Raw genomic sequence first — 12,152 nt, 5'->3', positions numbered from 1 at the left:
ATTAAAATTCAGTTGTAGGAGTATATGAATTTGCCTGCTGTGCTTTCAGAACCTTTTTTTTTTTTTTTTTTTAATCTATTACACTGCCTTAAGTTTAAGGGAAACCATTCTTTGTTAATGCCATTTGGATCTTTCTCCCCTGGTCTGTTCTAATAATCACCACATTTCTTACTTTACTGTTTCCTAATTGGAATGGGGTGTTAATTTGGGTTTTAAAAGACCCCCTACCTTGCAAAATGTGTAATTGAAGAAACTGGTTCCTAGGCTTCTAGGTATACATTTTAGTTGCAATGTTGTTATGGTGTCAAACTAGGCCAATGTTATCTTATTTTAAAAAAATTGAAATGTAGGTGATTTACAATGTTGTGTTAGGTTCAAGAAGTGTACAGCAAAGTGATTCAATTATCTATCTATCTATCTATCTATCTAGATAGATATAGATTCTTTTATCAGATTCTTTGCCATTATAGGTTATTATAAGATATTGAGTATGGTTCCCTGTGTATACAGTAGGTTTTTGTTGATTATCTATTTTATATAGTGTGTATATGTTAATCCCAAACTCCTAATTTATCCCCTCCTCCTTTTTCCTTTTGGTAACCATAAATTTGTTTTCTATGTCTATGTGTCAATTTCTGTTTTGTAAATAACTTCATTTGTACCAGTTTTATTTTTGTTTTTGTTTTTTTTAGATTCTGCATGTAAGTGATATCATAGGGTGTTTGTCTTTCTGTGTCTGACTTACTCATTAGTATGATAATCTCTAGGTCATCCATATAACTGCAGATGACAGTATTTCCTTCTTTTTTGTGGCTGAGTAATATTCCATTGAATATATGCCACATCTTCTTTATCCATTCATCTGTCAATGGACATTTAAGTTGCTTCCATGTCTTGGGCATTGTAAATAGTGCTGCTATGAACACTGGGGTGCATGTGTCTTTTCAAGTTATAATTTTCTACAGATATGTGCCTAGGAGTGGAATCACTGTATCATATGTTAACTATATCTTTAGTTTTTAAGGAACCTCCATATGGTTCTCCATAGCGGCTGCGCCAATTTATATTCTCACCAGCAGCGTAGGAGTGTTTCTTTTTCTCCACATGTACTCCAGCATTATTATTTGTAGACTTTTTCTTTCCTTTGTACCATGCACCTGTGGCATATGAAAGTTGCCAGACTAGGGGTTGAATCAGAGCTGCAGCTGCCATGGCAACAGCCATGGCAACAGGTCCAAATGACATCTGTGACCTGCACCACAGCTTGTAGCAACACTGGATCCTTAACCCACTGTGAGAGGCCAGGGATCAAACTAGCATCCTCACAGATATAACATTGGATCCTTAACTGTTTGAGCCACAATGGGAACTCCATATTTGTAGACTTTTTGATGATGGGCATTCCAAAAGATGTGAGGTGATACCTCATTGTAGTTTTGACTTGCATTTCTCTAGTAATTTGTGATGTTGAGCATCTTTTCATATGCCTGTTGGCCATTTGTTTATCTTTGGAGGAATGTCTATTTAGATCTTCTGTCCATTTTTTGATTGGGTTGTTTGCTTCTTTGATATTAATCTGTATGAGCTGTTTGATTATTTTGGAGATTAATCCCTTGTCAGTCACAGTGTTTGAAAGTATTTTCTCCCAGTCTGTAGGTTATCTTTTCATTTCATTTATGGTTTTCTTTGCTGTGCAAACGCTTGTAAGTTTAATTAAGTCCCATGTATTTATTTTTGTTTTTGCTGCCATTACTCTAAGAGATGGATCCAAAATAAATAGTGCTGTGATTTATGTCAAAGAACGTTCTGCCTATGTTTTCCTTTAGTTTCATAGTATCTAGTCTTACATTCAGGTATTTAATTCATTTTGAGTTTATTTTTGTATATGGTGTTAGAAAATGTTCTAATTTCATTTTCTTACATGTAGCTGTCCAGTTTCCCAGCGCCACTTGTTAAAGAAACTGTCCTTTCTCCATGTTACCTTCTTGCTGCCTTTGTTGTAGATGTAGATTAATTGACCATAGGAGCATGGGTTTATTTCCAGGCTTTCTGTCCTACTCCACTGATCTATATATCTGTCTTTGTGACAGTGCTGAACTGTTTTGATGATGGAAGCTTTGTAGTACAGTCTGAAGTCAGGGAGCCTGATATCCTCAGCTCCATTCTTTCTCAAGATTGCTTTGATTAATTCAAATCTTTTGAGTTTTCATATAAATTAAAAAAAATTCATTCTATATCTGTGAAAAATGCTTTTTGTAATTTGATAGGAAATGCACTGAATCTGTGGACTGCCTTGGTACTGTTGTAGGCCAATGTGTCTTGCACCTCTGTGCTGGAATTCTGTGGGACTCCTCTCCAAACCAAAGTTCCTCAAAAAAGGTGAGGCCCTAAAATAATTTAAAATATCTTTCCAGGATGCACATGATGATTCAAATTAATTGAAACTCTTCAAATTTTTATATGTCCCCAAATTTGGACGTGATCAGTTCTGAGTATGTGCAGTATACTATGATTTTAAATTATTAGAGTCTCTCTAATTTATCTTAAGTGTTTCAACTTGAGAGTAAGGGGAGTCTGGACTTCAGCAGTTGACAGTTGTTTAAATGATTACTACATTTAGATGGAATAGAGGTGATGTGGAATTCTGGGTATTTATGTACATTTTTTAACTCGATGAAATGACTTATTTTTTTAGATTCAAAAGATATTAGGCCACCAGAAGAAGCATTTAAACAAGCCATTTAAAATGCAGCATAACACAATTTTACTTTCATTGCCATGAGTCCCCACTGATGACCTGAATATGATCATTATCATAAAGCCAAGTGCCTGAATTTGGCAAAGAAAAGAACTCTTCTTTTCTAGCTCATGAATAAAAAAGACATGTATTCAGTAAAAACACCTGATGCACTGTGGTGACAACACATTGAATCTGTAGTCTCTGCTTAAAAATTATACTGTTTTGCTTTAAACACAGGGGCTTTTTGAACTATTGCATAATTATTTCTAATACACAGTCAAATTTGTTCTTTAAATATTTTAAATAAGTGCTATTATGAAAGTATATTTTATATGGTTGAATTTGTTTTCTATTTAAATATTTCAAATAAAGTGCTTCTATTAAAGATTATTTAACTTAAATATCCCCTTTATATCATCTCTGAGATGAATTATCTGAATTCATTTTTAAGACCTTTATTTTGAATATGTGGATATTGACCAAAATGCAAAGGTACGTGATTATTAAATGAACAAGATGGAATCCTCAGATGATTTACTTGGTCACTTGACGGTCATTAAACATTCCTCAGATCTTTTACCAAAGGATATTCTCTAAGTGGAAACATTTCAACTTTTGTTGAATGCTCTGATGTCAAGATTCTAAGATGTAAGGTAGATTTATGGTTCAAAAGTTAATATATAAGAAGAAATCCAGTCATTAAGAAGTCAGCTAAAATTCTTAACATGTTTTATTTGTACCTTTGAAAGCCACATAGATGCTCTTTTATTTGATTTAAACAAAAGTGACAAAGGTGAAATTCCAGCATTATTTCTCAGTCACTTCCCTTCCTCAGTAAATGTTTTCATTTTGATAAAAACTACGATAAGTTGATTATGAATTTGATTTTTTTAAACCAAAACCTAGAGTTTGTGTTTGAAATAGCCTGGCATATGAAAACTTTCTGCTCTTATAAACTAGCTTTAAGAATCTCCATATTTTTTATTACAGTAAAAATTAACAGGATTAGAGTTAGAAAATTCTAATCATAGAAAATATGTTATATTTGATATTTCTGTAACCTTAGAGATTTAGGGTCCAGAACTGTGTAAAGTCCTACATTGGTATAGCAGTCAACTTTTGCCATCAAATTTATTGTTAGTTTTTAAAGTTTGAAAATTTTTCTTTTGTTTACATATTTTTAGTCTCCACTGTTACATTGCTCTTTGGTGCTTACTGTCGATAGGCAGAAAAAAGCTAAGAAAGTTTGCTCAGTTATTTGTGGCCCTACTAAATTAAGAACGTATCAGTGGACTAGTGTTAAGCTATTAAAGAATTATAAGCCTTGTTTAGTGTACAGGTAGAATGAGCACAATTATATCAAGTTAAACTTCGTTGCACCCATATAAATGCCTAGAAATTGCCCAGTCCAAAAGCATAGTTATATGAAAATAAAGTTCTTGCTTTAACTGTATCAGTTTGGGAGTCCTTGGAAACTGAAAAGATAATTTGGAAAAACTAAAGTACTGTTTGTGCTCAACTCTAAATCTTTCAGCAGTGTTAGCTCAGTAAACCAGTTCAAATAAACATCTGATATATATTGATACACCTTTTAAAATAAAGAATGCTAATATTCCATGTTTTAGTATTGCCTGCAGGGACAGCTGGTATTGTTTTGGAAACAATAAGGGTATTAGTTGCCATTTTAAAAACAACACACAGAATATACAGCTCTGGGCCTTGAGAGATTTGTAAAGAGATTTCTTAGGTTAAAACTCCCTGACCTTTTCAGTTGTTTTGCATTTTTAAAAGAAAGATAAATACTTTTCTCTTACATATAAAATAAAACCCAGGAGAAAAAAGAGATAATTTAGAAATTTAACCATAACTTGAGGAATGTTATAAATTATTTGTTTGCTCTGTTGTAGGTGCAACAGAAATTTTAAAGACCATGTAAGGGAAGTGATCAATAAAGCTGACCTCATAAAAATGAAAATAATAAGCTACCTCTGTATATAAAAATATGAAAATTGAAAATACAAACAAATACTGAATATTACTATAGGTATCCCAGGTGAGATAATATGAGTAATACAAAAGCACACCATCCAAATTTATGAAAAAAATATTAAATCTTCCATAGATATAGAGGAAAGAGTAAGAAACAATTGAAAATAAATTATAAGTGGTTAACAAATTTATGAAAGTGAAATTTGATGAAACACATTATATTTAATACATCATCAACTATAATAAATAGGTTGAAATTAATATAGTTATAAGATAAAATTTCCTAATTCTGAACTGTAAACATATTAGAAAACCCAGTTATTCATTCAATAAAATTCAATAAATGTTTTTGTCTACAGGGCACTGTAAGAGGTGCTGGGCACATAATGATGAACAAGATGTTAATAGTCCAGATGGAGAGGCTTGAATGGATTATAGAAAGTAAACAGGCACACACAGGGTGGGGTGACAATGATTTTTCTGTCTAAAGAGCAGGACCATAGAGCATCACTTGGAATTGGGGAACCAGAGAAAGCCCCTTGAAAGAGTGAGGCTCAAGTTTAAATGTGTAGTGACCTTCTTCTCTACTTTTGCTCACAACCCTCAACCAAATCCTTTAGCAAACCTGTGATTTCTACCCTCAAAATGCACTGAGAATCTAACCATTTCTTCACCCTCCATTTCTATCACTCTTGGCCAAACTGCCATCACCCATTTCCTGGAATATTGAAATAACTTACCAATTACTCTGCTTCTTCTCTTCTAGCATATGTTGTGTTTTCCACCCAGTATCCGGGTACATCCAACCTGGGCTACTCCCCAGTGCAGCAGAATTTCACATCTCATTCAGAAGATCTTAGGCCTAAGACCCTCCAGTTTTCCATGATCTGCCCTGGGAGCCTGTATGAACTTATCTCCTCTATTTTCTTCCTTGCTGGAACAATGTCACCCCTTCCATCTTTCTCTCTTCCACAAACACACTAAGTGTTCCATCACCTTATGAGCTTTGCACTTGCAATTCTAGAAATGTTTTTCTCTCAACTAAAAGCAGAACGTTGCTACCTCACTTTACTCAGGATTTCACCCTAAGATTTTTTTTTTTATCAAGATTCTTCTTTGACCTCCTATTTAAGATGGCATTCTCTGTCATGTCTATGCTGTTACCTTACTTAGCTTCTCTTCATATGGCTTTATGTTCTCTTTATATTTATTTTTTAATTATCTGTGTTCTCACTAGAAAGTAAGATTACTGACATTAGGAACGGTCAACGCTAAACCAAAGAAGCAAAATAAGTAGGACATTATCTATTTATCTATCTATCATCTATTTACATATCATCCATCTACCTACTTATCTATCTATCTATCATAAGGTATTGTATCAGGTGATTGTAGAAGCTGGCTAAGAAAATATGAAATTCATAATGCAGGCCTTCCTAAAGAAAAGATTGTGATCAGCATGAAACTCAGTCACAGGCTTAAGCTTCTGTCCACAGAGAGAATATTTAGTTTTCTCCCAATATTTATTGAGGACTAATTGACAAATAAATATTGTGTATATTTAAGGTGTACAACAAGACGATTTTCTATACCTATGCAATATGAAATCATGACCACAGCCAAGCTAATGAACACACGTATCACCTCACGTTGTTACTTATTTTGTGTGTGGTGAGAACAATTAGAATTTACTCTTTCAGCAGATTTCAAGTATCAAGTATACAATGCAGTATCCGTAACTACAGTTATCACTCTGTACATTAGGTCCCCAGGAGTTATTCATTTTATAATGGAAAGTTTATACCCTTTGACTAACACCTCCTTATTTCCCCAACCCCAGTCCCTGGCATGTACCATTCTATTCTCTGCTTCTGTGACTTTGATTTTTTAGAGTTAACTTATAAGTGAAATCATATAGTATTTATCTTTGTGTGTCTGGTCTATTTTACTTAGCATGAGGTCCTCCAGTTTCAACTATGTCGTCGCAAGTGGCAGGGCAAAGGATCCGAATAGACATTTTTCTAAAAAAGACACAAACATCCAACAGTTACATGAAAAGGTGCTCTACATACTAATCATCAGGGAAATGTTCATCAAAACCACAATGACTCTCTTCTTCAGGAAAACACCAAATGGAGGATGACGCTGGTGCTGTGGGGTTGGGGTGGGGCTGAGGCCCCAGGGACCCTGGGATGGGAGGCCGCTGTGGCTTCTGAGGATGCTTCGGCTGCTGCTGAGGCCAGAGTTGCGGTCGCAGTCAGATCCTGGGCCGAGGCTGTGGAGCTCGCGGAGGTAAAGCCGAGGACAAGTAGTGGCTCCCAGTCACCGAGCTGGATAGCCTGGTCAAAGACATGAAGATCAAGTCTCTGGAAGAGATCTATCTCTTTTCTCTGCCCATCAAGAAATCTGACATAATTGACTTTTTCCTGGGGGCATCCCTCAAAGACTAGGTTTTGAAGATCATGTCTGTGCAGAAGCAAACCCATGCTGGTCAGTGGACCAGGTTCAAGGCATTTGTCGCCATTGGGAATTACAACGGACATATTGGTTTGGGTATCAGGTGCTCTAAGGAGGTAGCCATTGCTATCTGTGGGACCATCATTCTGGCCAAACCCTCCATTGTCCTAGTGCAGCAAGGCTACTGGGGGAACAAGATTGGCAAGCCTCATACTCTTCTGGGCACTGTGACTCCATGCTGGTGCACCTCATTCCTGCCCCTAGGGGCACTGGCATTGTCTCAGCCCCTGAGCCCAAGAAGCTACTGATGATGGCAGGAATTGACAACTGCTACACCTCTGCCAGGGGCTTCACTGTCACCCTGGGCAACTTTGCCAAGGCCACCTTTGATGCCATTCCAAGAGGTACAGCCATCTCACTCCTGATCTCTGGAAAGAGATAGTGTTCACCAAGTCTCCTCATCAGGAATTCACCAACCATCTTGTGAAGACCCACACCAGAGTTTCTGTGCAGATGACCCAGGTTCCAGCTGTGGCCACCACATAGTTTTATATGAGAAAAATAAAACGAATGAAGCTAGTAAAAAACAAACAAACAAAAAAACAGAACAAACCACAATGAGATATCATCCCACACCTGATAGGAGATCTGTTGTCAAATAGACAAGAAATAACAAGTGTTGTGGGGTGTGGAGAAAAGGAACACATGTGCACTGCTGGTGGGAATGTAAATTGGTATAGCTGTTATGGAAAACAGAATGGAGAATTAAAAGTAGAATTACCACATGATCCAGAATTCCCATTTCTAGGTAGATATTTCAGAGAAATAATAATCACTATCTTAAAGGGATATCTGCACTCCTATGTCTAGTCCTGTGTCATTTACAGTAGTTAAGATATGGAAACGGCCTAAGTGTCTATTGATGGATGATTGGTTAAAAAAAATGCAAAAATATGAGATGGCCATAAAAGGAAGAAAATCCTGCCATTGGTGACAATAGGCCTTCTAATGTATTAAATCAGCGCACTCCAGCGTACTTTACCTCACTTAAGTTAACTGATTATGGATCTTATATCTGAAAACTTCCTTTATAGTAACAATCAGTGTTTGGTTAAATAACAGAGGACTGTATCCTTGCTAAATCAACACATCAGGAAAACCATCACATTGAAAAGATTTATTGGGAATAAATGGGGTCCAGGACACAAAGGGAGTTTACATTCATGTAGAAGCATTTCTGTGTGAAATCTTTGTTAATTCCTCATGAGAAAACTTGGAGGAAGGGAAGGCAACTGGAGAGAGACCCTCTCAATGGTTTAGGTATGAAGGAGGTGATTGGCTGCTGTGAGGAGGGCAGCAGGCACAAGTCTGCTTTCTGTACCCTCCTTACCTCTGAAGGAAAGGCCTGTCCAGCAAGGAGCAGCAATCCACTCTTCTAGGCAGAAGTATTGCTTCTAGGGTAAAAGCAGAAGCAAAACTTCTTCCAGAGGGTGGATAAGAAATGGTCTCTTAGGAACCAAGCAAAAATATATTGCAGTTGGGGAAAAGATAGAAGCCAAAACCCTCTACCCCAGGAGGGCTGCTGAAATCCTGATTGGACATAGAATCTTCTATTTATAACAGGTGGAGTTCCACTCCTTCTGGGGGAGAGGGGAAAATTCCTGTCCAAGTACAACTGCAGTTTCAAGGAAGAGTTTTACTGCCATAGGTGGGAGGGGTAGAAATGCTATCTATGCCTTGACATAGAAAGCCTGCCTAAGACTGAGGCTGGGCCAGGATAAGAGAGAAATTTCTTGCCTTCCCAATGAGCTGCATGCTGAATAACAAGCAATAGCAATCTACTACTAAAGGAGAGACAGGCATGAAGGGAGATACCAATGTGGTGTAGGCTTTTATGCAGTACTACAAGCTGATGGGAAAGCAAGAATACTAAGAATAATCATTTAATATTCTAGTCCCACTTTGAACTCAAAATGACATCAGTATACTGCTAGAGGAATGTGAAAACTGAGATATAATGGGTTAAGGTTAACTAGCAAAAACAAAACCCCATTTCAGCTTGATTTCCTGACTGGATTGGCACCCAGTCCCTTTCTAATCACTTCATAGCAGAAGATGGGCATTCATTTCCAAGCATAAGTACTATTTTTTCAAGTCTCTACTATTCTTCTACAAAATGTCTGATATTTAATAATAAAAAAATTACAGGACATATATAAAAATAGCAAGAATAGACAACCCTTTGTCAAGAGATAAAGCAGTCAGCAGAATCAGAATTAGATATGACACAGATGTTCAAACTATCAGAAAAGGATTTAAAGATAATGATTATCAATATGTCAGAAAACTGGAAGAAAATGTGGACAATATGCATGAATAGTTGGGGAATTTGGTAACATATGGAAACTATAAGAAAATGTCAAATAGAAATGCTGAAAGGAAAATATATCAGAAATGAAGAGCTGATCTGATGGACTCATGATTAGACTGGACACAACTGAGGGAAGACACACTAAAGCTGAAGAGGGAACAACAGAAACTATTGAAACTGAAAGACAAAGGGAAAATCTCTAAAGGAGCTAGAGAAAAAAATATTCCATACAGAAGAAGAAAAATAAGGATTATAGCAGGGTATTTGTCGGAAACTATGCGCAAGCCAAAAGCCAATGGATTACCATCTTTAAAGTACTTAAAGAATATAAAACCTGTTAAATCAGCATTGTATACTCAGAGAAGGTTTATTTCAAAAGAAAGTGAAATAAAGATAAAGCTTAGAGAAAAAGCTCAGAATTTATGGCCAACATGCCAGCACTATAAGAAATAAAGAAGAAATTCTCTAGGAGAATAAAACCAAATGATACTTGTATATATACCCATAAAAAAAAAGAACAGAGGCAATGACAAAAAGTAAATTAAATTAGAAGATTTTAAAAGACTTAATCACTTTAGAAGATAATAGACTGCCTAGGGAGTTCCTGTTATGGCACAGTGGAAGCAAATCCAACTAGTAACCATGAGGTTGTGGGTTCAATCCCTCACCTCACTCAGTGGGTTAAGGATCCAGCATTGCCATGAGCTGTGGTGTAGTTTGCAGATGAGGCTCAGATCCCACATTGCTATGGCTGTGGTGTAGGCCATCAGCTATAGCTCCGATTAGACCCCTAGACTGGGAACTTCCACATGCCAGAGGGTGGCCCTAAAAAAAAAAAAAAAAAAAAAAGCAAAAGAATAAAAATGTAAAAATGTATTATGGGGATATAAAATATATGAAAATAGATGTTTGGCAAAAATAACGCAAAAGATGGGAGGAGCTAATTGGAAGTATATTGATGTCAGATTTTTATACCAAATGTGAAATGGTATAACATTACTTAAAGATAGGTTATCATAAGTTAAAAATTTATATTGTAAATCTTAAGGCTAGCTCCCATCCCCAAAAAGAGATATGACTAATAATCCAACAGTGGAGATAAAATAAAACTATAAAAATCATTTGGCCAATCCAAAGAAAGCAGAGAAAGCAAGAAAGTAAAGAACAATTTAGACAAACAATACATCTAATGAGATGTTAATTTTAAACCAACCAGATCCATAACTATATTAGTAGCAAATAAACTAAACACATTTAAAACACAATTTGATAAAAATACCAAGATGCGATTATATGCTATTTATAAAAAACACACCTTAAATATAAAGACACAAATAGTTTAAAAGTTAAATGATTGAAAAATATTCAATGTAAATCCTAATCAAAAAAGACGAGACACAATCAAACTCCTGGAAGAGAACATAGGCAAAAATTCTCTGATATCAACGTTATGAGTATTTTCTCAGATCAGTTTCCCAAAGCAATAGAAATAAAAGCAAAAATAAACCAATGGGACCTAATCAAACTGACAAGCTTTTGCACAGCAAAGGAGACAAAAAAGAAAACAAAAATACAACTTACAGAATGGGAGAAAATAGTTTCAAATGATGCAACTGACAAAGGCATAATCTCTAAAATATACAAGCAACTTACACAACTCAACAGCAAAAAAGCCAACAACCCAATGGAAAAATTGGCAAAAGACCCGAATAGATATTTTTGTAAGGGAGATGTACAGATGGCCAACAAGCACATGAAAAAATGCTCAACATCACTGATTATTAGAGAAATGCAAGTCAAAACTACCATGAGATATCACCCCCCGCCAGACAGAATGGCCATCATGAATAAGTCCACAAATAACAAACGCTGGGGTGGGGGCGGGTGTGGAGAAAGGGGAACCTTCCTGCACTGTTGGTGGGAATGTAAGCTGGTACAACCACTATGGAGATCAGTGTGGAGATATCTTAGAAAACTACACTGTCATATGACCCAGAGAACTGTCATATGACCCAGCAATCCCAGTCTTGGGCATATAACGAGACAAAACTTTCCTTAAAAAAGACACATGCACCTGCATGTTTATTGCAGCTCTATTTACAATAGCCAAGACATAGAAACAACCCAAATGTCCATTGACAGATGATTTGATTAGGAAGATGTCTTATATATACACAATGGAATAGTACTCAGCCATAAAAGAGAATGAAATCATGCCATTTGCAGCAACATGGATGGAACTAGAGACTCTCATACTGAGTGAAGTAAGTCAGAAAGAGAAAGACAAATGTCATATGATATCACTTATATCTGGAATCTAATATTTGTCACAAATGAACCTTTCCACAGAAAAGAAAATCACGGACTTGGAGAATAGACTTGTGGTTGCCAAGGGGGAGGGGGAGGGAGTGTGGTGGTTGGGGAGCTTAGGGTTAATAGATACAAACTATTGCCATTGGAATGGATTAGCAATAAGATCCTGCTGTGTTGCACTTGGAACTCTGCCTCGTCACTTATGATGGAACACATAATGTGAGAAAAAAGAATGTATACATGTATGTGTAACTGGGTCACCATGCTTTCCAGTAGAAAAAA

General features: G+C 36.2%; 1 pseudogene; it reads left to right on the top strand.

The window, feature by feature from the left end:
- The first annotated feature begins 6,861 nt into the window (after positions 1-6,861).
- Positions 6,862-7,772, top strand: LOC125122146 (40S ribosomal protein S2-like; annotated as a pseudogene).
- Positions 7,773-12,152: the final 4,380 nt, after the last annotated feature.

The sequence above is a fragment of the Phacochoerus africanus genome, chromosome 3 (assembly GCF_016906955.1).
Source record: "Phacochoerus africanus isolate WHEZ1 chromosome 3, ROS_Pafr_v1, whole genome shotgun sequence".
NCBI lineage: Eukaryota > Metazoa > Chordata > Mammalia > Artiodactyla > Suidae > Phacochoerus > Phacochoerus africanus.
This window is presented reverse-complemented; position numbering and strand designations above follow the sequence as displayed.